The 25,333-nt window shown below is 43.3% G+C and overlaps 1 protein-coding gene across 1 annotated transcript in view; it reads left to right on the plus strand.

Annotated features, from left to right (window-relative positions):
- The window catches only part of LOC124778806 (glutamate receptor ionotropic, kainate 2), a 1,316,354-nt gene that overhangs the window by 796,840 nt on the left and 494,181 nt on the right, over positions 1 to 25,333 (plus strand). The gene's annotated exons all lie outside the window — the stretch shown is intronic.

Here is a 25,333-nt window from a genome sequence, read left to right on the forward strand (position 1 = left end):
TGCGCTTCATTGTTCATTCTTCACTCTCGTTATTCCCTCTTGTTTCTTGTACGTATTGCAAATTTACCTTTAGCTCACCTACATTTTTCTCAGAATTTCGAATCTTTCACCACTTTACATTGTCGAACACTTTTCTAGGTCTACATATCTCATGCACGTGTCTTGATTTTTCTTCAATCTTACTTCCATTGTCAAACGCAACGTCAGAATTGTCTCTGTGGTGTCTTTACCTTTCACAAAGCCAAACTTACCACCGTCTAACACTTCCTTAACTTTTTTTATATTCTTTTGTGTATTTTTCTTGTCAGCAAGCCGGTTGCATAAGCTGTTAATCTGATTGTACTATAATGCTGGCACTTGTCGGCTCTTGCAATCTTCGGAACTGCGTGAGTGCTGTCCTTCCGAAGATCAGATGGTATACCGCCAGACTCCCACATTCTACATATCAGCATGAATAGTCGTTTTGTTGCCACTTCGCCCAATGATTTGAGAAATTCTGATGGAATGTCACCTATCCGTTTTGCCTTATTCGATCGCAAGTCTTCCAAATCTCTTTTAAATTCTGATTTTAATACTGGATCTCCTGTCTCTTCTATATCAACTCCTGTTTCTTCTCGTATCACGTCCTCAGACGAGTCTTGCTCCTCACAGAGGCATTCAATGTACTATTTCCACTCACCTGGTCTCTCCTCTGCGTTTAGCATTGGAATTTCAAATGGTTCAAATGGTTCTGAGCACTATGGGACTAAACATCTGAGGTCATCAGTCCCCTAGAGCTTAGAACTACTTAAACCTAACTAACCTAAGAACATCACACACATCTATGCCCGAGGCAGGATTCGAACCTGCGACCGTAGCAGTCGCGCGGTTCCGGACTGAAGCTCCTAGAACCGCTCGGCCACTCCGGCCCGCATTAGTATTTCCATTGTACTCTTAATGTTACATTGCTTTTGATTTCACTGAAAGTTGATTTGACTTTTATACACGCTGAGTCAGGCTTTCCGACAAGTGTTTCTTTTTCAATTTTTGTATTCTTTTACTGCACTCATTTAACTTTAGCTTCCCTGCACTTCCTATTTATTTCAATCCTAACTGACTTGTATCTCAGTATCTCTTACTTTCCCTTAACATTTTTGTACTTCCTTCTTTCATGGGCCAACTGAAGTATTTCTTGTGTTACCCATGGTTTCTTTCCGCACTCTATGAAACCCCCTTTTAGAGATGTCATTTGCTCTTGAACTGAATTGCCTACTGAGCTTTCGTTATCGCAGTATCTATGGCCTCAGAGAGCTTCAAGTGTATCTCATTCCTCTTTGCGCACTGACTTTTCCCAACTAATCTCTTAAGCTACAGCATACTCTTAATCATTACTAAATTGTGATCTGAGTCTATATCTGCTCCAGGGTACTCCTATCAATCCAGAATCTGACTCGGAAACTCTGTCTGATAATGATGCAATCTAACTGAGATCTTCCCATATCTCCTGGCATTTTCCAAGTATACTTTCTCATCTTGTAATTCTTGAACAGAGTATTTGCTATTTATTAGCTAAAACTTATTGCATAACCCAACTAGTCTTTCTCTTATTCCTAGTACGAAGCCCATATTCTCCCGTAATCTTTTATTCTGGACCTTCTCCTACAGCCTCACTCCAATCCCACATAACTATTAATATTTTCATCTCCCTTTATGTACTGAATTACCCGTTAAATATACACATATTTGAAGTTTGTACTAGGGTTCATCTCAATATTCTGTAGAACCCAGGCCTCGAAATCTTGTGTACGCACAGTCCGCCACCTTCCTAAACATTCGTCTGTCTGAAAGGATCCATGAGCACAGAGACGCCAAAAAAGGATATTGTGTGATGTGGTTGTTGTCTACGAGGGTACTTGTTTTGGTATAGCCGTGTTGTCTCTCGACCGTTTCTACCTGCTTGGCAGTACAAAAACACCATCTCGGCTTGTTCCTGACATGAATATCAGACCATTCTGCTGCTTACAGTTCGCTGCGTCAATCACACAGCCCGCAACACACAGGAAACACACGGCACGTGGTCAGAGTAACTGTCACTCGTCAGCCTCAATTTCATAGGACCTTTTTCCCTCCATTTTCATTTAGGAATCCGTCCCTGCAATTTGTCGGCTTTATTAATTTTCACCCTTTACGCTCCAACAATAATGAACTTGTCAATATAACGACCTTGTTTTGACGGTTCTGAATTTTTTCCGGCTGTATATAATTGGCCCTATCGTGACCAGGTGATGTGTCACCAGCTGTAGATAACGTAGAATCCAGCTCCCACATGGACAAGGGGCAGTTGTATTGAACTTCCTCTCCGTTTGTAATAACCTCGACGTCGACGGGACATCAAAAACAATCTTTCTTCCTTTTTTCCAGTTGTATTTTTCATTAGTGGTGGAAACGAATTCCCATCTTCCCCTCTCAGCAGCCACTATGTAGCGTCTGGAAGCTGAATCCTGACTGGCAGCGAGGTAACAGCAGCAAAATAGGCCGCCAAAGTCAGGGCAGTATCTCGCAGATAGCCACGGGGCATCTCCCTCTTCTTCCATAAGCCTCCCAGACAAGAGTAGTTCTAGTGGGAAGATTTCTGTTGGTCAGGAACTGTTACCACGATCTCGTTTTGCTGTTTCTAATAATTCGGCGACATTTCATCTTCTGTACCCGAAAGACTGCGAAGTTCTCTACATTTGGCCAGCACTAGAACTCACGAAGAGCCGCCTGCCTGAATGCAGAGCGGTATTCGTCGCTCCACCTAGGGACAGGCTGCCTTTTGAGTGGGCCTGAATGCGGAACAGAGGTTTCATTGTCGTGCTGGACCATTTTAGTAGTATGATCCTCGTATACCTGGACGCTGCTACCGCGTTGAAACACGGTAAGTTGTCTGTAAAGCGTACAGTCTATTTGGGCACCACTCTGCTTGACAGATGAAACTAAATCGGGAAGTGGTTACTTGACTGGAAGTCTTTGGTCAATTCTCATTGACTGGCGTGTGCCAGATCTGGAGAGCATACCCAGAGATTAGCATCAGTGAACAACCCTTTGGAGTGCTGAAGTACTTGCTCTGCCCTATGCTCAACAGACACACTCATGAGGACGTGAGAATGGTTCAAATGGTTCAAATGGCTCTCAGCACTATGGGACTTAACATCTATGGTCATCAGTCCCCTAGGACTTAGAACTACGTAAACCTAACTAACCTAAGGACATCACACAACACCCAGTCATCGCGAGGCAGAGAAAATCCCTGACCCTGCCGGGAATCGAACCCGGGAACCCGGGAGCGGGAAGCGAGAACGCTACCGCACGACCACGAGCTGTGGACGACGTGAGAATGCCGCCAATTGCTCTACCCCTGGAGCAAGTGACTGCAGAGCCCTAAAGGACATGCGAGCCTTAAAAGCACCAAAGAGCCGGAAGGGTTGGGGGAGCTAAGGAGGTCACAAAGAGCCCGTTCGCCTATCACCAGGTAGGAGAGTAGGAAGGGTGAAAAATTATGATGCACGTGCACTGCTTGTAGGTTGGCCGTGAGGGAGAGAAGTGAGGAGGGTCAGGCGTTGTGTACGGACACAGCCACACCTCCTTTATCTTTCTCTCTACTAAGGTCGTCATTTTTGTGGACAATGTAGCCACATAGCTCAGGGGCGTCACAGACTTTAAAATGTGTCTACTGAAGACACATATACGTTGAGCATCCTGACGTGATAGAAGTAGTTCTTCCATATGTGTCCTGAACCCATTAAAGATCAACTGAAGCATGGAAGCCATTGTAACGGTAAGATATTCCTCTATCTTTCCCCATGTCGTTCCTCCGCGGCGGGGAGATGTCAGTTTTTATGCTCACCATCTGTTAATTAAAACTGACATTTTTCGGTACTGTTCTATGAGGTTACTGTGTAGACTATTTAACACGATATCTCTTTTTCCACACAGAAAAGCAATCAACTATGTGAACTGCTGCACTACCTCACTGCTATTAATTTAAAGGGTATGGATACGGTTCACTGATTTAATTTACTGAAAATATTATGCTTTTATTAATTAGCAATTAAAAGTTCTGTGAAATGGGGCGTTTATTTCCACATTTACAGGATAAACTTATTCATCTCCCAACGCTTTAAAAGTTCGCTGAAGAGACGCAATTATAATTTTCCGATCCTGCACTATATAAATTCTGGTGCGGATTCGTGCCATATTCACTTTCTAGCACTGATGATCATCCACATACACTTACATATTAGTCTCAGACTTCCACAAAATATTTTCCAAACATACATAAAGTGTCAGCTCTTAAAGAGGGCAACAAGGTAACTATTTGACGCCATCGATATCCAAATATTACTCAGTGCTTAATGATGCGAGTCGTGATTCATTCCACCACTCTTACCACGTCTAATTAATATTATTCTGCGAACAATGCCTGATACAGTTCGACTAAATTATGTAAACAAGACTTAATATTTACAACGGACCACAAGAATGAAAAGTATTTACAATACAAAAAATTGAAAACGACAATATGTACGTATTTCAAACTTTCCGTATTTCAAAAGGAATACAACACAGGATTGGTGGTTAAGTTTTCAAGGAAATAAGAAAAACAATTGGATACATAATTCAGAAGTAAGATTTCTACAAACAAATTACAAGTCATTTCACACTAACAGAGAATACAATTTTAAAATAGAATCTAACAGATACAGTATTTCTGATACACATATCCTCCTACACAGCAGAAAATGTATCACTCATATGTCTCATGTTGCGTTAAGAAAATTCGATACAAATATTGTGCACAATTATTTCAAGCACTTCATCGTGTCGATACACACAGCCAGAAAAAAAATTTAGTACCCGGAAAGGGGGAAGCAAACGAAATGAAACTTCACCGGTTGAGAGAGTATGTTATGTTACTTTACTATCAAGTTAACAAAGAACTAGGCAGTTGGAGCCCACCAATCAGTATGATATTGGATGCTGGCTCATAAGTTCAGTAAATGATCGCTGATGTCCGTGGTAATGACATTGTGACAGAACTGACGTCGGAGCTGGTCCACACATGTTCTGTCGGTTCTAGGAATTTTGCAGGTACCACATCACGCAGACAATTCATAGAGGATCGTTCCATGTGTGGAGGAGCATCGTATTGTTGAAAAATGACACGACTATACAGTCGCATGCCGGGTAATACCTGAGGATACACGAATGTATGACCTATCGTTGTGTACCACTGTCACGTCGCCCTCTCCTGTTCATCTTGTGTGGTTCGCAAGGAGAATGACTCCTGGTAAGCCTACGTGTGAATTCTGGTTTTAATTTCATCGCCTTTCCGTTAGATACACGTAGGAGGGAGTAATATGTTGGTTGACTCTTCTACGAATGTACGCTCTCGAAACGTTAGCAGTAGACCACGACGTGGTGCAAAACGCCTCTCTTCCAACGTCTGCCATTGGGTTTGGCTGAGCATCTCCGTCAGACTTTCACGCTTACTAAATCAATCTTTAACGAAATGTGCTGCTCTTCTTTGGAGCTCTTCAACTTCCTTTATCAGTCCTATCTGGTACGGATCCCATACTGTCGAGAAATAGTCAAGTATTGATCGGACGAGTGTTTTGCAACTACGTCCTTTGCTGATGCACTACATTTCATGACGATTCTTCCAATAAATCTCAGTCGAGCTTGCGATTAACGTTATGTGGTTGTTCCACTTCAAATCGCTCCGTACGCACACTCTTAGCTATTTTATGGAGGCAACTGCTTCCAGTGTTCGTTCTGCAATTCTGCAATCATCCAACAAAGGATCTTTCTGTCTTTGTATTCGCAGTACGTTACATTTGTTTATGTTGACGATCAAATGCTATTCGCTACACCAAGCGTCGAACCTCTGCAAGTTTTCCTGCATTTCGCCGCAATTTTCCAGCGCTGCGACCTTTGTGTACACAAAAGCATCATGCGCGAAAGACCTGATCAAATTTCCAACGTCATCTACTAAGTAATTTGTATATATTGTGAAACGCAATGGTGCTCTAACAGTTCGATTGCGAACTTTCGAAGTTATTTTGACGTCTGAAGACTTCTCTCCGTTGGGAATGACATACAGTGTTCTATTTGCTAGAAACTCTTTAATCCAGTACACAATTGGTCTGCTCGTTTTTTTGTTTATTGGGTAGAATACGGTATCTACCTGGCCACCTGTACCTACTGCCTTCTGTGTCTCATGGACGAATAGGGCGAGCTGGTTAATAAACGTAAACATGGTCCGTAGTAGGCTCTATTGCAATGTTTATTTAATCACACGATTAGGTAATTTCGACTAAGCGTCATTGTCAAGCACATTTGTAATACCCGTATTTCATTTTCTAGCGTTACGATTTCTCTGTACACAACGGCATCATGCCCGAAAGGCCTCATGGAGATGGATTTCACACTATCGTTGTTTCCGGAACCCATATCAGTTCCTACAGATGATATCTGCGGTCTCCATAAATGTCGTAATACAAGAGCATAAAATATGTTCTTAAAATACTACAACAGACCGGCGTCAGAGATTCAGACCTATCGTTTTGTGTGTGTGTGTGTCTGACGAACCTTCTTGAAAACGAAAATCATCTATGCTTCTTTCGAATCATTAGGAACGCTTCGCTCCTCAAGAGAGAGGCAATTTCTTTCGCATAGTCTGTGTAGAACCGAAATGGTATCTAGTGGCCTTTCGTCTGCTGAGAGGTTTCAGTGGCTTTATTATTCCTTGGTTAATTACGTCAATATCTGTAATTTTTCCGTTCGTGCGCTGATTTAAAGGAGGAACTACATTGTGAGATTCCTAGTAAAACGTTTTGGAAAAGGACGTTTAGTACTTCGGCCTTTTCTGTATTTCAGTGCCATTAGGTCACAGAGTGTCTGGGCAACAGGCTTCGATTCGTTTACTGATTTAACATAATACCAGAACTTGTTATGATTTTCTGTCCAGTTGGTAGCTAGAGTTTTATTTTCGTATTCGTTGAGAGCTTCAGGCATAGGCCTCCTTACGCTAATTTTGGCTGCGTTTAATTTTTATTTATCTGTGAGGCTTTTGCTGCGTTTAAATTTGCAGTGCAACTCTCTTTGCTTTAGTAGCAGCTTCGTGTCACGGTTGCCGAACCACGCTGGGTCTTTTCCGTCCCTCAAAAACTATCCTCGGGACATACTCGTCTGATGTGTATTGTACGATACTCTTGATCCTTGTCGACTGATGCTCAGCGCTGTCGGTGCTGGAGATGAAATTTTCGTGATGACCTATCCGGTAATCTGAAATCTGTCTCTTATCGCTGTTCCTGCTCACAGCCGTATTCAGCGGTGCTGTCACGGTCTTACGATCACCGACTCCCTATTCTACCCTGAGTCAAAATACTTGTGTCTGTTTGACACAAGCAGGTCTAAGATGTTATCCTCACGATTGGTTCTTTGATAAACTGCTTAAGATAATTTTCGGAAAGGGCAGTTAGAACAATTTTACATGATTCTCTGCTCCTACTTCTCGTCCTAATCGCTTGAGTCTCCCAGTCTATAGCTGCAACTTAAAATCTACACCTACAACTATAACACGACTACGAAATTTAAGCGGAATATTCTCCAAGTTTTCCTTCAACTGTTCCGCCACTACTGCAGGAAAGTGGTCTCTGAAAGCATCCAGTGATCATTTTGATCCACCATTAACACTTATCTTCACCCAAATTATTTCGCATTCTGAATCTGTAATAATCTGACTAGATATTATCGTATTCATTACTGCTATAAACATTCCTCCGACACCAGCGTTCACCTTCTCTTAGCGACAATCACTCCAATCGGAATTACATTGATCTGGTTTAGACAGCTTTCCATCCCAAGTACTTTGTGGATATTGTTACCATTTATAATCGAGATTAGCTTCGAAACCTTTCCATACGGGCTCCTGCATTTCACTAACACTGTATTAACATTTTCTTTCTCCGATCTCCTATAACTAATGCTACTCTGTCTGGAATCAGAAGGCGTCTTATCGCTCCTACGAAACACACATGTGGATGCCCCACGTACCCCAGTACCCTAGAAGCCGCTTCCTGCGTGTAGTGCACTACTCACCTAAAGGTGCCCTACAAATCTCCATTCGATAGCAGAGGACGAGAAATTATTATCCAATACCGTCACAGAATCGTCTGATCCTCTCGTTAGACTTCCACTCTGCCCCAGGACAGAGGTCTGCGTTCGGTTCCGGAAACGATGTTGCAAAACGATAGCTCTCCTTTCACCCCACGGGCGAGACTGTCTTCATTAAATCAGAGAGCCACATTTAGCAACGAGGGATGGCATGTGAACCCTGGCGGCAGGCATCATTCGTGTCTACACTGAAACCAGTGCGTTCATTCGTAGTGATCACTCGATACCTGACTCTCTTCACCCTTCTTATTTGCCCCACCAGGCTTAGAGCAACTCGAAATACGAACAACCCTAACGCACTCTGGTGACGTTCTACATGTCACATATTAGTGGAACTGTCTCTTGCCGCTCTTTTCTTTGGGTCATCGGTCTTCCGATTGGTTTGATGCTGCCCGCCACGAATTCTTCCCCTGCGCCAACCTCTTCATCTCAGAGTGGCGAACTACGTCCTCAATTATTTTCTGGATTTATTCCAATCTCTGTCTTCCTCTACAGTTTTTTCCCTCTACAGTTCCCTCTAGTATCATGGAAGTCATTCCCTCATGTCTTAACAGATGACCTATCACCCTGTCCGTTCTCCTTATCAGTGTTTTCCACGCATTCCTTTCCTCTCCGATTCTGAGCAGAACCACATCATTCCTTACCCTACAGTCCACCTGATTTTTCAACATTAGTCTGTAGCTCTAAATCTCACATCCTTCATTCTCTCCCGTTCCGGTTTTCCCACAGGCCATTTTTCACTACCATACAATGCTGTACTTCAGATGCACTTTCTCAGAAAATTCTCCCTGAAACTAAGGTCTATGTTTGATTCTTGTAGACTTCTCTTTGCCAGGAAAGCCCTTTTTGGCATTGCTAGTCTCCTTTTGATGTCTTTCTTGCTCCGTCCGTCATTGGTTCTTTTACTGCCTAGGTACCTGAATTCCTTGACTTCATCTATTTTGTGATCATCAATCCTTATGTCAAGTTTCTCGCTGTTCTCATTTTTGCTACTTGCCGTTCCTTTCGTCTTTCTTCGATTTATTCTGAATCCATAATCTGTACATTTTACATAGTTCATTCCGTTCAGCATTTCATGTAATTCTTCTTCACTTTCATTCAGGATAGCAGTGTCATCAGCGAATAATTTCATTGATATCCTTTCACCTTGAATTTTAATCCCACTCTTGAACCTTTTTTTTATTTCCATCATTGCTTCTTAAATGCAAAGATTGAACACTTTTTAATCCGAGCGCTTCGTTATTGGTCGTCCACTATAATCATTCCCTCTTGGCTGTTGCACACCTAGTATATTACTCGTCTCTCCCTGTAGCTTACTCCTATCTATCTCAGAATTTCGAATATCTCGCACCATTTTACGTCGTCGAAGGCTTTTTCCAGGTCAACAAATCCTATGAACGTGTCTTGATTTTTCTGTAGTCTTGCTTCCATTGTCAACCGCAACATCAGAGTTGCCTCTCTCGTGCTTTTGCCTTTCCTGAAGCCAAACTGATCGTCATCAGCCGGCCGGTGTGGCCGAGCGGTTCTAGGCGCTTCAGTCTGGAACCGCCCTACCGCTACGGTCGCAGGTTCGAATCCTGCCTCGGGCATGGATGTGTGTGATGTGCTTAGGTTAGTTAGGTTTAAGTAGTTCTAAGTTTTAGGGGACTGATGACCTCAGATGTTATGTCCCACAGTGCTCAGAACCATTTGAACCATTTTTTGATCGTCATCCAGCACATCATTTCATTTTCCGTTCTTCTGTAGATTATTCTTGTCAGCAACTTGGATGCATAAGCTTTTAAGCTGATTGTGCAATAATTTCTCGCACTTGTCAGCTCTTATAGTCTTCGGAATTGTGTGGATGATATTTTTCCGAAAGTCAGATGGCATGTCGCCAGACTCATACATTCTACACACCAATATACGTAACCGTTTTGTGCAATGTTTCCTATGCCTTCTGTCTTATTCAGTCTTAAGTCCTCCAAAGCTCTTTTACATTAAGATTCTGATACTGGATCCCCTGTCTCTTCTAAATCGACTCCTGTTTCCTCTTCTACCACATCATACAAATATTTCCCGCCATAGAGACTTTCAATGTATTCTGTCCTCTATCGCTCTTACTAATTTTTTGTATTCCTGTTTACAGCCGTATTCAGCGATGCTGTAACGGTCTTACGATCACTGATTCCATGGCGTATACGTGTACCACGCTACGCTGATATACGACTGTCTTTCAGGTGCCTCCCCCCATCCCTTTTTTTGTCGGGCAGTGTATTCCACAAACAAGTTATGTGCACAGTTCTGAAGCTGCTCACCATATATGTCAGTGGAAATAGTATTTCACACGGGGATTTTGAACAGTAGGAACAGAATGAAACTTTAATCCAAAAAAGCACGGATAAAAGAGTTTTGCTGTACAACCACCGGCCCTCCATAACCGTTGGCATTCGCGAGAGAATTAAACGTCAGTTTGAGCGGACCGCACGCCCAAGTCGCCACTGACTCATTAGGAGCCACGCGGGCCGGTAATTGGATCGCCCGGCGAATCGGCAGGCGGCGCGATTGCGTCTAAGTTTGCGGCGGCGTTTAAATAATTTGGAGGCGCGTCGCCGGCAGGCAGTGGCGCCTAACTGAATTGTGTCCGCAGTAAACTGGACACAGGCGCTAATTGGAGCAGCCGGCCGCCGTAGTTGGACTCAGGCCGCGTCCTCTGTAGCGGGCCAGGGGTTCCTAGAGGGCACGTACACTGTTCCTCTGCAGGGGGGAGCGGGGAGTAGTAATGATGAATACTTTGCGACAATAATGTATGAATCAACATGATAGTCGTGGTAAAAATGTGATATAAGGAAGGGAGGAGGAATGCGGGATAGGAGGGGGTTGATAGTGGTTGGCGATATACTCTGAATACAGTAGTGATAGTGAGTGGATAGTTTTCAAGGAAATGTAAAAAGAAACTTAAGAATCGTGCTGTAAGCTAAGAAAAGTATGAAGCAGAAAAGGGTAGTGAAAAGGAGCGGGCATTAATAGGGGTGTATGACGTTACCTCTGCCCCGTAGTGTGCGTTTGCAGAAGATTTGAAAGGGATGATAGTAAAGAAGGAAAGAAAATTGCTAAGTGCAGAGGAAACGATGAAAATATATTTGAAACAGGGGAAAAGAAAAATCAGAATTAAGATATTCTGTAACGAACTATGATAATGTTCTACGAAGTGAAAAACTGTGAAAGGTGTTCATTATAATCGGCCATCTTCCACATATTCCGTTTTTACGTAGCTTCGTCTCAAATGCAATCTTCGTTATTATACACGGTCCACTCACCTTAATGTGACAACCTACCAGAAGCCTGAATAACCGCCTTTCGCAGTTAGGAAATGCAGGAAAAGAGTCAGTGAAGTTCTGGAAGGTACCGACGGGGTTGTGGAGCCATGACAACTCCAGTATCTGGCCACCTGCGCTAGGTTTGACAGACACATGGCGCGAACAGAACGCATCGCTCGTGTCACTTGCTAGGACGATATCGTTGTAGGCATGAGTCATCGACAGATGTCACCAGCTGACATGGACCTGAGTTACAGAGCTGCACGTAGTTGTACTAGTAGGCGCCAGAGGTCAGCAGTTGACGGACAGTGCTAGCAGTCGTAGTCAAAACAATGTTGTAAAGTTATGTTTGATTAATATTTAATGTATTTGCATAATTATAATTGTTTTATATGTGTAGTAATTAGCAGTGTGAGTGTTGTACGAGTGAAGAAGAACAGAAGTAAATGAAAATTGTTTTGTTTATTCACGAAGTACCAGCTAAACTATACAGGGGATTTACTATAATTAAATGTGCAGTCAGTTTATGGTACTAATAAATCGTGAGTAGAACACAAATTAATCGGTAATTTCAGAAGGAGTAATTTTATATTTGATACTTTTCTAAATTCATTTATTTAGTAATTGCCATAGAAAGAAATGTTTTATCATGATTTGTCATTGAAGTAAAGCGCGGGTTAGCGCGGGATAATACTGCAACCTGATTTGCTGTTTGTGATATCAGCCAATCAGAAAAATGCAGGTTCGCGCCAATCTATGCTGGGAACAAAGCCTTTGGTATGATCTAGGAGGGCCGGGGCTGAGGGTTCGAACTAGTAACATCTCATTGAAAGCAGCTCCGACGAAAGTACTGTAAAATCGCGGAAAAATGCTAATTACGAGTTCGCGAAGTAGTACAAAGTGTATTTAAGTGAACGGTATAGTGGAAGTCGTTCAAAAATGGTTCAAATGGCTCTGAGCACTATGCGACTTAATTTCTGAGGTCATCAGTCGCCTAGAACTTAGAACTAATTAAACCTAACTAACCTAAGGGCATCACACACATCCATGACTGGAAGTCGTGTGGAATTTCGGACGGAATATCAAAATTATTGCTTTTGACTGTTAGTTAAAACCGCGTGGCGTGTTGTGCGATCTAAGACTGGAACAGGTTTTACGTGTAGAGCAGAGGGCGCAACATTTGAGCGAGCATTTTCGTAACTAAACGATCGGGCGAACTCTATTAACTTCGGTAACGGGTGTAAATACCATAAACTGGCTACTTTTGTGATTGTGGTGTGCGTGTGAACTTTACATTCTGTTGCCACTTAGTACGGACTTGGCAGTATTAACTGTGATCTTTATCGTTAAAATACACCTGAAAATTTACATTGCCAAGTTAAAACTTTTATTTCAGTAGCTAGCCACATCCCGTTTACCGGACAATTCTATGTATGTTGCGACCTGCAATAGACAGTAGTGATCTAGTATTTTCTACTACAGCTTTTAGCTAGACAAATGAACATTGCTGGACACTGGCAGGGTGGTAAAAAGTAACTTTCTGAGCTTAAATCCGGGCAGTTTAATGGCCAGGAGAGTACGACAAAATCATCCTGCGGCTGTTCGAACCATGCCCGTACACTGCGAGGTGTTTTACACGTTGCATTGTCCTGCTGGAAAATGCCATCGGGCCGCAGAGAAGCTAACTGTATGTAGCGGTGGACGTGATCGACAAAGATAGATGCGTATTTCCACTGATCCCTTCTGCCTTGCAGAATGACATCACACAGGGAATGCCACAAAACATTCCCCAGACCGTAACGCTCCCTCCTAGGTTCTAGACCCTTCCGATGATTGTTGCAGGGCCGTACACGCCAACGGCCATTTGTCCGATGGAGCATAAGACATGATTCATCTGAAAAGGCCACCTGATGCCAATCAGTGGACATGCAGTTGCGGTATTGGCGTGAAAATTCCAGCCTCCGTCCAGTCAGCATAGATACATCAGGCAGGCGACTGCTGCGGAGGCCCACACACAGCAACGTTCGCTGGGCGGTCGTTGAGGAATAATGTTGGTAGCCCTTGGGTTCATCTGGATGGCCAGTTGCTCAACAGTTGCAAGTCTGTCCGACCGCACACACCTCCGCAGCCGTCATCTGTGTCTCCTGGCGCGCCATAGTTTACTTCGCGCCTGTTCGAACTGCGCCATTTTGCCACGCACTGTATACTTCAACCACTGCGACACGCCAACAGTATACAAACTTAGCCGTTTCGTAAATGCTTCTACCACTGGCCCAAAAGCAAAATAAGTTGCTTAGTTTCCATTACAATAACGACGGCATTGCTTCCCGCATCCCTCCCCCCCCCCTCCCCCCCGAAGCTTTATTTACCCTCCACTGCTAGTGCTGCCACCGGCCATCTATAAATGGGTATTGCACGTTGACGTCGAACATAGGCGGTGGTCGTATTAATGTGACTGGACTGTGTACCTGTGGCTCTTTCATTGACTGCCGCCTATTCTCAGCTGCATCGCCTGCACTTGTTTCTCTGCCTGAAGTCTCTGAGGAAATTGTCTAGTGAGGACGTGTTTGCCACATATGGCCTGCTGGTTAGGATGGAACACAAAGCATTCCGCTTCAGTCTATTCCGTTTGAGTCGCTCTGGAGTGAATGTGTCTTTTAATCATGTGAGACATGGTGTGCTTTTGACTGAGGCTTCATTGCGTTACACTGAGGACGATGGAGAGCGATAACTTAAAGCAATTAGTTGGTGGCTTGTACTCATGCAGTAATACTGAGAATCGAACATAATATTTTGTGTACCCCGACTCCAGAATAGAAGGTAATCTGTTTCTTTACTTTACGACTTGGCGAGCTACATTGGAACTGTGTGGTTGCTTAGTCAATGTTTTGAATGAGTTGCAGAGTGACACGATTATGGTGAACGTGACGCACAATCCGTTTTGTTTACGGGTCGACTGATTCGTCATCTCTTTCAACAAGCTGATGTGTGATTCACCAAACGGTGTCACATTTTATATACATACGTTTCCCAAAACTATATGGAGCAGGTATTTGTATGTGCTGAGAGGACAACGTTGATTGTAAATCAGGTAACATTAATCTTGAAACGTCCCCTTGGAATAATTATGAATTACTTTGCTGGTAAACCTCTTACGTTATTTAATTTTCAAACAGCTGAGCAAAACTGAACGTACTCAGACATTTCTCTCTTTACTTATTCTGTCAGTCGTTAAACTGACACATAATATTTTTTTATCGCAACGCAATCTGATTTTCAATAATCCCTACAAAAGAATGGCCCTGACTAACAATAACTTATACCTTTCATGAATCACTTACCTCACAAAAATGTTCGTTATTTGAACTATTGCAATACAGCGAGCGCCAATATCGCCAGCTAAATAAAAGATTCTAAATACTGAAGGCACTAACTACTGATAGGCATATTTAACAAATGAAAGATTTTGATAGAAAACAAACAACGTATTTACCTTAACAGTGGTCAAAACTCATAATATATATATATATATATATCAGTTCATGATATCCAGTCTTACAAATTTCCTCTCTCTGACGGACACACGTCCAGATCGTCCGCTCTCAAAACTCTGGCATCTCTGTCCCCACATCCACCACTGGTCGCCTCCAACTGCGCAACTCTACGCGCTGTTCACATCCAACAGCCCAACACTACAGAAGCGAATATTCCAACAATGAGTCCAACCAGCCACAGACTGCACACAGCACAGTCAGTGATTTTCGTACAGAGCGTTACATGGCGTTACCAACATGAAAACCTAAACAGCTTACTTATAATATTTGTCCAAGTAATATGGCGCAAGATGTTTGCAGTTCTCATAAAAACGAGTGTAATTATGCTTTAGGAAAAGGTGGAGACCAGTTGCAGTTCAGTAGGGCCTAAGGCAACGATTCAATCTCCTTCTCCCCTACTGTTCTGCCTGTACGCCGAAGAAGAAATGACAAAAACAAAAAATAGTTAGGAGTAGAACTGAAATCCATGGTGAAAGTATATCAATAATAGAATTCCCTGATGATATTGCTATGAAGAAAGGACAGGATTATAGGACTTGTTAAGAATAGCTTCCATGGTGCTACAGGAAGCCGTAGCTGGCAAAAGTTGAGTGGAATGCGGGGATTTCTGTGGGTCGAGGACATTGTAACCGGCCTCCCGTTTTAGTTTTGCCTATTCTTAAACGAAACGGTTTTCTTTGAAGGGATCGGACATGGATAACGGATGGTAACAGAGAGAAACCTGACCATTGTGCCCAAATAAAACGTGTTGTTTTTTCCTTTACGTATGTTAATGTCATCAGTTCTTCGAAGCAAGTGAAAACGTTGCCTTGGAACGAGACCAGTTCATAGCTTTTACTGATTTCGCAAGAGTAGCTATATCCAACCATGGTCACACGTAAGAATGGCTAGACCCAGTCATGATCCTAAGAGGCCACTAAGGGTGACGATGTCCGCAGCTCATGGTCTCGCGGTAGCGTTCTCGCTTCCCTAGCACGGGGTCCCGGGTTCGATTCCCGGCGGGTCCAGGGATTTTCACCTGCCTCGAGATGACTGGGTGTTGTTGTGCCGTCCTCATCATCGTCATTCATCTCCATTACGATCGGAGGAAGGCAATGGCAAACCACCTCCACTAAGACCTTGCTTAGTACGGCGGTGCGGTTCTTCCGCATTGTCCCCTACGCTCTCTCAAGGAGTATGGAATCTCATCATCATCAAGAGTGACGATAGTGATTGTTCCACTGGCTTCATGTGTAATAAAGCGCAACCTCACCAAATAACCCGATTAATCAGTCGATTTCCCCTACCATTCGACGACAAATTTTCAGTGTTTTTTTCAATATCTGTAAACTGTCCATAATGTCTAAAACGTGTTTTCTTCCTTTACGTATGTTAATTTAATCAGTTCTTCGAAGCAAGTGAAAAAGTTGCTTTGGAACGAGACCAGTTCATGGCTTTTACTGATTTCGCAAGAGTGGCTATATCCAACCATGGTCATACGTAAGAATGGCTAGACCCAATCATGATCCTAACAACAATTTCAGTTTCACTTTAAGTCTGAAGTTTGATTTTGCTATATTGCTTTTCCAAATTAAACTACAAAACTTCTCCTTTGCCTTTATTGTTCATGTATTATATGGGCCACTAAGAGTGACGATATTGATTGGTCCACTGGCTTCATGCCTAATAATGCAGACCCTCCACAAATAACCCGATGAATCACTCTATTTGCCCTATCATTCGACGAAAAATTTTCAATGTTTTTCAATATGTGTAAACTGTCCATAATTATTGGTGGGAAAGCAGCTACCCACGACCGCCCTATGCGAGACCAATACAAAAACTTCTTCTCCTCGCGTAAAGACAAGCGAACGGTAACGCGATAGTCGAAACGGCAAGATAATGGCTCCTGCCGGAAAAGGTACACTTTCGCAACTCTCAATAGCACGCCTTACAACGTTTGGTGTAAGTATTTCGCTGAGATGAAAGTTTGGCTCATAAAAGGGAGTCATGACTGGCCACATCAAACCAGTTACAAGACTGAATACCAAAAAGACACAGTTTCAATCAGTGGTACATCTGGGCTACCGGCATCCAAACACTCATCCGATCCACTTGTCATCGCCGTTCGTGCGGTTCCGGGCGGCAGTTAGACGATTAGTTCTTGTCAAGTCCCTCCAGCCACTGAACGCGTGGACCTTATCTGCTTGGAAAACATTGTCCTCAGGTCAAGTCAGTTGCCATCTCAAAATTTTGAGTCCGTTTCAGATTGTCTCAAAGTATCAGTATGAATTTTATCTCACCGTCCACAGTCTTAGACAGGCCCCTCCCTCTCCCTCTCCCTCTCCCTCTCCCTCTCTCTCTCTCCCTCTCTCTCTCTCTCTCTCTCTCTCTCTCTCTATCTCTCTGTCTGTCTGTCTCTCTCATTTTTCTCTTTCTCATTCCTACATTCACGTACAGGGATCTGAATCGATGGTACTTGTTGCGAGTGGACGGTAGTAAAGTATTTGATTCCTCATCTCTCGTAAAATGCACACTCGTCTCCACTCTTCTCGGTAGTTCCTCTTTATTCCAATGGCTATGAAAGTGCTAGTGAAGGTTTTTCTTATGTATATTAACAGTTCCACTTCGCTGAGGCGTCTATGCCGGCGTCTATTTACTTCGCTATTTACTTCGCGTCCCCTCTCTTTTTGCTTGCAAAGCCATGTTTTTTGCTTCTATTGCACCTTGGAAGCTCTGTATCAAGACTACTCACCTATTAACGAAAGGGGAATGGGAAGTATTAGCGGTATATGTTGTGCTCTCAGCCACACACCGCAGTGTGTGTTCCAGAACACTAGTGAAGACATAAAAGTGAAAAAATCAAGTAGGAAAGGCAATACCTGAAATACAGCACGAAAGATGAAAAAATGTCGTAAATAGGGAAAATTGAAGAGGAGATTAAGAAATTCTGTAAATAATCATGCTAGTAAATATTATAAGTCGTGAAAAAAGAACGACCCAGTTGCTATGCTGTCTTCAGTTCATTCGCATATCTGCTCGGATATTCCTATGTGTTTGTGTGTACAGAACGGGCAAAATGGCGCTGGACAGGAAAATATTTCATGCACCTTAATAATGGCAACCCAGTTTAAAAATCAGTCACCATGGATGCGGATGATGTAAGTTCTGTTGCCATCTTAAGGTGCATGAGATATTTTCCTGTCATGTTTAATTTTAAAAGGCTCTGAGCACTATGGGACTTAACATCTGAGGTCATCAGTCCCCTAGAACTTAGAACTACTTAAACCTAACTAACCTAAGGACATCACAGACATCCATGCCCGAGGCAGGATTCGAACCTGCGACCGTAGCGCTCGCGCGGTTCCAGACTGAAGCGCCTAGAACCGCTCGGCCACACCGGCCGGCTTGTTTCATTTTGCCCACACTGTAGTTTGGTTGCTAGGCGACAATGCGTAAATTTATCGAAGGCTATCTGGATGCCTAGAAACTCAACATCGGCCTAAGATTCGCTATTTTCTACATTCTAGATCCAATAAAGGAACTTCTCTTAAGATTACTGAGAACAGTTTTGCCATGCCTGACATCTCTTCCAGTTCTGAGTTTTTTATTTTTTATTTGAGGATTATTCAGTTCGTCATCCGCATTAGGAAGTCTTGCTTCACTCGCTATCGATTTTGTCGCTGTGTACCATCATCTTCACGCCGCTCTACGATAAAGCGCGTAATGACGCAAAAAACCAGCTAACTATCATAATACATCCCAATACAGGCCACACCCATATCCATGTCAGATATGATGAACACTTCCTTCCTGTTCAAATAATTTAAGGGTTTGCTGCCGGGTGACGTCGTCGACCACCGCAGATATTTCGGCAGGAGCACACCCTGCCATTCTCAAGGCACAAATGCAAGGAGGAAGCAATGTGCAAGGGAATTTAATACCTCGGTTCACAGAGAAGAAACAAGGAACATACCACACACAGAATAAGTAACCGCAAAGTCAACACACAACCAAAGATAACCAACGTCAGAAATATCGATAGTGACCATTAATCAACAGGTGAGGTAGCCATAATTCTGTCCCTCTGTTTTTTGACGAGAGACAGAGCCTGATTCCAAGCAGCATTTAGACAAAATCCACCAACTCTGTTTAAAAGGTTGCTTGATTGTTTGATTTCAACAGCATTCTTAATGACACTTTCCCAATAGCTGGACGTGCAAGCCAGAATCTCCGTGTTGTTGTATTCCATAGGATGACCGGTGTCAAGGCAATGTTCTGCAATAGCGGATTTGCTCGGCTGTTGTAAGCATGTGTGACGCTTATGTTCAGTACACCGGACTTCCACAGTTCTTGTTGTCTGACCAATATATGACATACCACAACTGCAAGGAATACGATAGACACCAGCCTTACGCAAACCAAGATCATCTTTTACGGACGTCAACAGGGCCTTAAATTCCCTTGCACATTGCTTCCTCCTTGCAGTTGTGCCTTGAGAATGGCAGGATGTGCTCCTGCCGAAATATCGGTGGTCGTCGACGACGTCACTCGGCAGCAAACCCGTAAATTATTTGAACATTCAATTTGCCGGAAAAGTTTAGGTCTCATCTTCCTTCCTGTTTATGGCCCTGGAGACCGCCAGCACATCAACAGCTATCCCAATCATTACCCGGTTTAACATAGAGAGGCCTGAAAATGGTGCACTGTATAGCAGAAATAGATTGCAAATAAAGCAGAACGCATAAATACGGTTGAAGAAGTCATTTATACACCGGAAAATGTACATACTAACAGCAGGTGCTCACAAGCCTATCTAAAGATGGGCATACTAGTAATTTTCGTTTCACGTTTAAGTTCAATGAAAGATACGGAATTAACGTATACAATGCACACTAACTAGGATAGGCTAAATTAATTCCTTGATTGAATACCTCTCATGTCCCAACTTATTTGAACTATTTATACAAGGTGTCCCAAGTAGGAATGGTCAACATTCTAATACTGCAATCTCCATCTCTTCCCTACTGACTCCTGTTTCTTCTTTTGTCACGCCATCGGACAATTCCTCCTCCTCGTAGACGTCTTCATTGCACTCTTTCCACCTATCCGCTTTCTCCTCTGCTTTTAACATTTGGGCGCGCGGAGTGGCTGCGCGGTTTAGGCGCCATGTCACGGATTGCACGGCCCCTCCCGCCAGAGGTTCGAGTCCTCCATTGGGCATTGGTGTGTGTGTTGTTCTTAGCATAAGTTAGTTTAAGTAACGTGTAAGACTAGGGACCTATGACCTCGACACTTTGGTCCCTCAGGAATTCACATACATTTGAACATTTTTTAATAGTTGATTGCCATTGCTCTCTTAATGCTACATCCTTACTTTTAATTTTACCGTAGATTGGTTTGACTTTTCTATATGCTGAGTCAGTACTTTCGACAATTATTTCTTTTTCGATTTCTTCATATTTTTTTCTGCAGCCATTTCGCCTTTAGCTTCCTCACATTAGCTATAGGGCTATTACAAATGATTGAAGCGATTTCATAAATTCACTGCAGCTCCATTCATTGACATATGGTCACGACACACTACAGATACGTAGAAAAACTCATAAAGTTTTGTTCGGCTGAAGCCGCACTTCAGGTTTCTGTCGCCAGAGCGCTCGAGAGCGCAGTGAGACAAAATGGCGACAGGAGCCGGGAAAGCGTATGTCGTGCTTGAAATGCACTCACATCAGTCAGTCATAACAGTGCAACGACACTTGAGGACGAAGTTCAACAAAGATCCACCAACTGCTAACTCCATTCGGCGATGGTATGCGCAGTTTAAAGCTTCTGGATGCCTCTGTAAGGGGAAATCAACGGGTCGGCCTGCAGTGAGCGAAGAAACGGTTGAACGCGTGCGGGCAAGTTTCACGCGTCGCCCGCGGAAGTCGACGAATAAAGCAAGCAGGGAGCTAAACGTACCACAGCCGACGGTTTGGAAAATCTTACGGAAAAGGCTAAAGCAGAAGCCTTACCGTTTACAATTGCTACAAGCCCTGACACCGGATGACAAGGTCAAACGCTTTGAATTTTCAGCGCGGTTGCAACAGCTCATGGAAGAGGATGAGTTCAGTGCGAAACTTTTTTTCAGTGATGAAGCAACATTTTTTCTTAATGGTGAAGTGAACAGACACAATGTGCGAATCTGGGCGGTAGAGAATCCTCACGCATTCGTGCAGCAAATTCGCAATTCACCAAAAGTTAACGTGTTTTGTGCAATCTCACGGTTTAAAGTTTACGGCCCCTTTTTCTTCTGCGAAAAACACGTTAGAGGACACGTGTATCTGGACATGCTGGAAAATTGGCTCATGCCACAACTGGAGACCGACAGCGCCGACTTCATCTTTCAACAGGATGGTGCTCCACCGCACTTCCATCATGATGTTCGGCATTTCTTAAACAGGAGATTTGAAAACCGATGGATCGGTCGTGGTGGAGACCATGATCAGCAGTTCATGTCATGGCCTCCACGCTCTCCCGACTTAACCCCATGCGATTTCTTTCTGTGGGGTTATGTGAAAGATTCAGTGTTTAAACCTCCTCTACCAAGAAACGTGCCAGAACTGCGAGCTCGCATCAACGATGCTTTCGAACTCATTGATGGGGACATGCTGCGCCGAGTGTGGGAGGAACTAGATTATCGGCTTGATGTCTGCCGAATCACTGAAGGGGCACATACCGAACATTTGTGAATGCCTAAAAAAACTTTTTGAGTTTTTGTATGTGTGTGCAAAGCATTGTGAAAATATCTCAAATAATAAAGTTATTGTAGAGCTGTGAAATCGCTTCAATCATTTGTAATAGCCCTGTATTTATGTCATTCCTAAGTGACTTATATTTCTTCATTCCTGAATTTCCCTGTACATTTTTGTATTTACGAGTACCTCTCGCGCCTCCCAAGTTTGCTCTGCAGTTATCTATCCCATACTTAGCCGAAATAGTTTACCTTCAGCCTGCTTCATCACTTTAGGAATTTTATTTTCTGTGTTTTCATCAGTTGAGTTTGAATCATATTCCCATCTGTTATAAACTGTAATCTATGACGCCGACGTTCACTCGTCCGTGCCGCAACGTTGGCCAGGTTAGAGGTCAGAGTCGGCGGCTGCTGGGATTCGGCCAATTTCCGCGGTCGCAGCCGGGCGGCGGCACAGGCCGTGAATTTCCGTCGCGTCTATGAGGAGAGCCGCTCCACACACTCTGGCCGACTTCCAGCTGATGCTTCCAGGCTGCCCACTCGCTCGGAACACGGTGATAATTTTTTCCTCAGCTTCGGATCAGAATTTATAGCAACATCTTCGCCTCTCTTCTCTAAGTGATTAAATGCCTTGCTTCAGTGGTGACGGATTTATGTAGGATCATGAAAACTCTTTTTCAACGGCCCTTTCGCCATTTTCCAACCAGGTCGTGACCGTAAGTCGATCGGTTTCTGTAGGGTGTTAAACGAAAAACTGCTACTATCCATCAAAGTGCTCTTTAGCTTCCTGAGTGACGTGCCTTTCAGTGGTTAGGCGCTGAAAATGCCATAGCCTGATATAAGAGGCGGCCGTGTTATTTCCCCTTCATAGAGTGCTCGTTCTCTGTACATACAATGGTCATCATCATTTTTCGAACTTAGCTCGTAACACGTCCATTACCCACTTATTTATTTGCGTTTCGTCGCTAAGAAGGAATGAAGTATAATGTTTTTCTTTGGAAAGAAGGACATTAAAATTTGGAATAATACAGAAATTTATTGAGGTAACTATAGAATTGGTAGGTGTGTCACTAGCAAACAACCTCAAATTTGATTCACATAGAGCAGCAGGACCACATTCCGCCACTAATAGCAAACAAAGTATACGGCCTATCTTCTTCATTGTGAAAACTTTCACTAGTGTTGTGTATCTGGATATGCTTGAAAACGTTTTAATTTCACAGATAAATGAAGATGACAGAGACTGGATGCTTGATTACCAGCAAGGCGGTGCAACACCTCATTTTCTCACAGAAGTTCGGAATTTCCTCGATAATCGCTTCGCAAATCTGTGGATTGTCCGTGAAGGGCCGATCGCTTGACGGCCGCGCTCCCCAGACTTGACACCAGTAGATTTCGTTCTCTGGCGTTTCATTAAAGAGCGTGTGTATGCCCCTCCCCTACCACACAGTTTAGCCGCCCTGCACAATGGACTCTACCCTGCCATTGCAGAAGTTACGACCGATTTTGTGCAGTGAGTGTGAGAAGCTATTGATTATGGGTGGGACATTTGACGCATCACGAATGGTGGTCACATCGAACCAAAATGACACTTTCATGTGAAGCTTGAGATTGTTTGCTACAAAATAACACATCTACCGTCTTCAGTGCAGATGCACAAGTACTTACGACCTCCTTTGCGAATATCTGAGAGCGAATATGGAGGAAATGGACAGGAACTGCAGATAGGTGGCGCTCGATGGGAGTGTGGATCGGCCGTGAGGCTTGCCGCGGTTGAGGTCACGCTGTGTCCCGAATGGTGCAGCAGTTACCGCACCTGCCTAGTAAGCAGGAGATTCTGGGTTCGAGTCCCAGTCCACCACACATTTTCACTCGTCCCACTAATTCCGCGTAATGTCCCAATACAGCTGACAGCAGTGATCCCTCCCCTCTCCTTTCCTTTCCTTTCTTCCCCTCTTCACCTTCAATTTACATTTAAGGATAATTCACGCAGGACGAACTCTCATCAGGATTTCCTGGTTACTACAAGGCGACGCATTAACAGCTAGCCTCCATGCTCTATTCAGATTTTCAGTGTTTCCGACTGTTATACCGGAGACAAGGTGGCCCTGTGGGCCGGCAACCCATATTACACCACAGAGGATGAAGTTGTCTATTCCCAAGGTGTACCAAAAGCGCAATGTTAAACACCGACTACTTACATACAAGATAATGCAAACAAACATTCCGAGCTCTACTTCCTGCAGGGTGAGCTCGAGACACAGCCTGCAGGAAGTATCACTACACCAAACCCTGATTGGCTGGAGACAGCTGTTTAGGGGCTAGAACCAGCCACGAAGTTCAGTTCACGCCAGATGCCGACCTCGTGTACTATGACCGTTGAAGATTCCATCTTCGTCGCTGAATTGCACTGTTACTAGTGTGTGTGTGTGTGTGTGTGTGTGTGTGTGTGTGTGTGTGTGTGTTGTCATCAACCTTTGTGGAAAATAAGAAGTGAATTTTTGTTTACCTCAATTAGGAGACTTTCACTGGCATCATTATTGTTACCTTCCGTTTGTTGTTCAGTCATCAACCTTGTGAACTTAAATCAATAAAAGTTGTGTTTGTCAAAAATTGCGAATTGTCAGTCACAACACCGACGATACAATCTGTGTGGACGCGAAAAGCTTGAAATCTTAATTCTAATCACAGTCTGGCACGAATGTTTATTAGTCCTAAAATATTGATGCTGAACGAAGCACGTGTGTATCATTTCTTCACGACACCTGCTCCATTCACATCCTCTGCCTATCATCATGGTATAAGGTGTCTGAGGAAGGTCACATTCTGACCGAAACCGGTCACCTTTTAAAAAAGATATTTTATTCCGGTTAAGACTGTTTGTGATACATTTTTAACGAAACTGGTTGAAGGTAATGGAGGCCATCACCCCCGTTACCTATTACGTCACTGCGAATAGGAAGTGGTTCTGACTTTCAATAAATGTTAGTAATGTTTGGGATAACTCCCAAAAAGGAGGCCAAAAGCTATAACTTGAATTACACTGTGAGGGCTGTTGGAGAAAACATAAGTGAAATCACTTCTATAAAAAGAGGGGGAAACTTCAAAGCATCTTTCTCTCCTAGCCGAAAGTATCTGTTAGGTTACATAGTAACTCACTTATTTTACATGAAAATTTGGCATTTCTGTGTTATCTAATCATCAGTGGAAGGCTTCAGCCGGATTTGACTTACATAAAGTTTAGACTGACAAAAGTACTCAATATTCAACAGAATTAGACGAGTATGACTATCAACGTAAAAATCTGTTGTTTCTGCATTTCACTTTGCACACCACTCAATAAATGTAGTAGCTGTTTGACACATAACATTATATAGTTAATTCCTTATGTAAAATATACAGTGATCATTCTTCTGGTATGTCTATACCTTAAAACGATTTCATCCACCTTTGTTTGCGGACTGTTGACTGTCATATAACGCGTTTTCTAGATGTCGAAAATTTTGGGTGCAATTTTGAGATGTCTTTCTCGTATATAATCTTCGGAGGAAGTGCAGGCATTTCCTAACCAC

The sequence above is a fragment of the Schistocerca piceifrons genome, chromosome 1, assembly GCF_021461385.2.
Source record: "Schistocerca piceifrons isolate TAMUIC-IGC-003096 chromosome 1, iqSchPice1.1, whole genome shotgun sequence".
NCBI lineage: Eukaryota > Metazoa > Arthropoda > Insecta > Orthoptera > Acrididae > Schistocerca > Schistocerca piceifrons.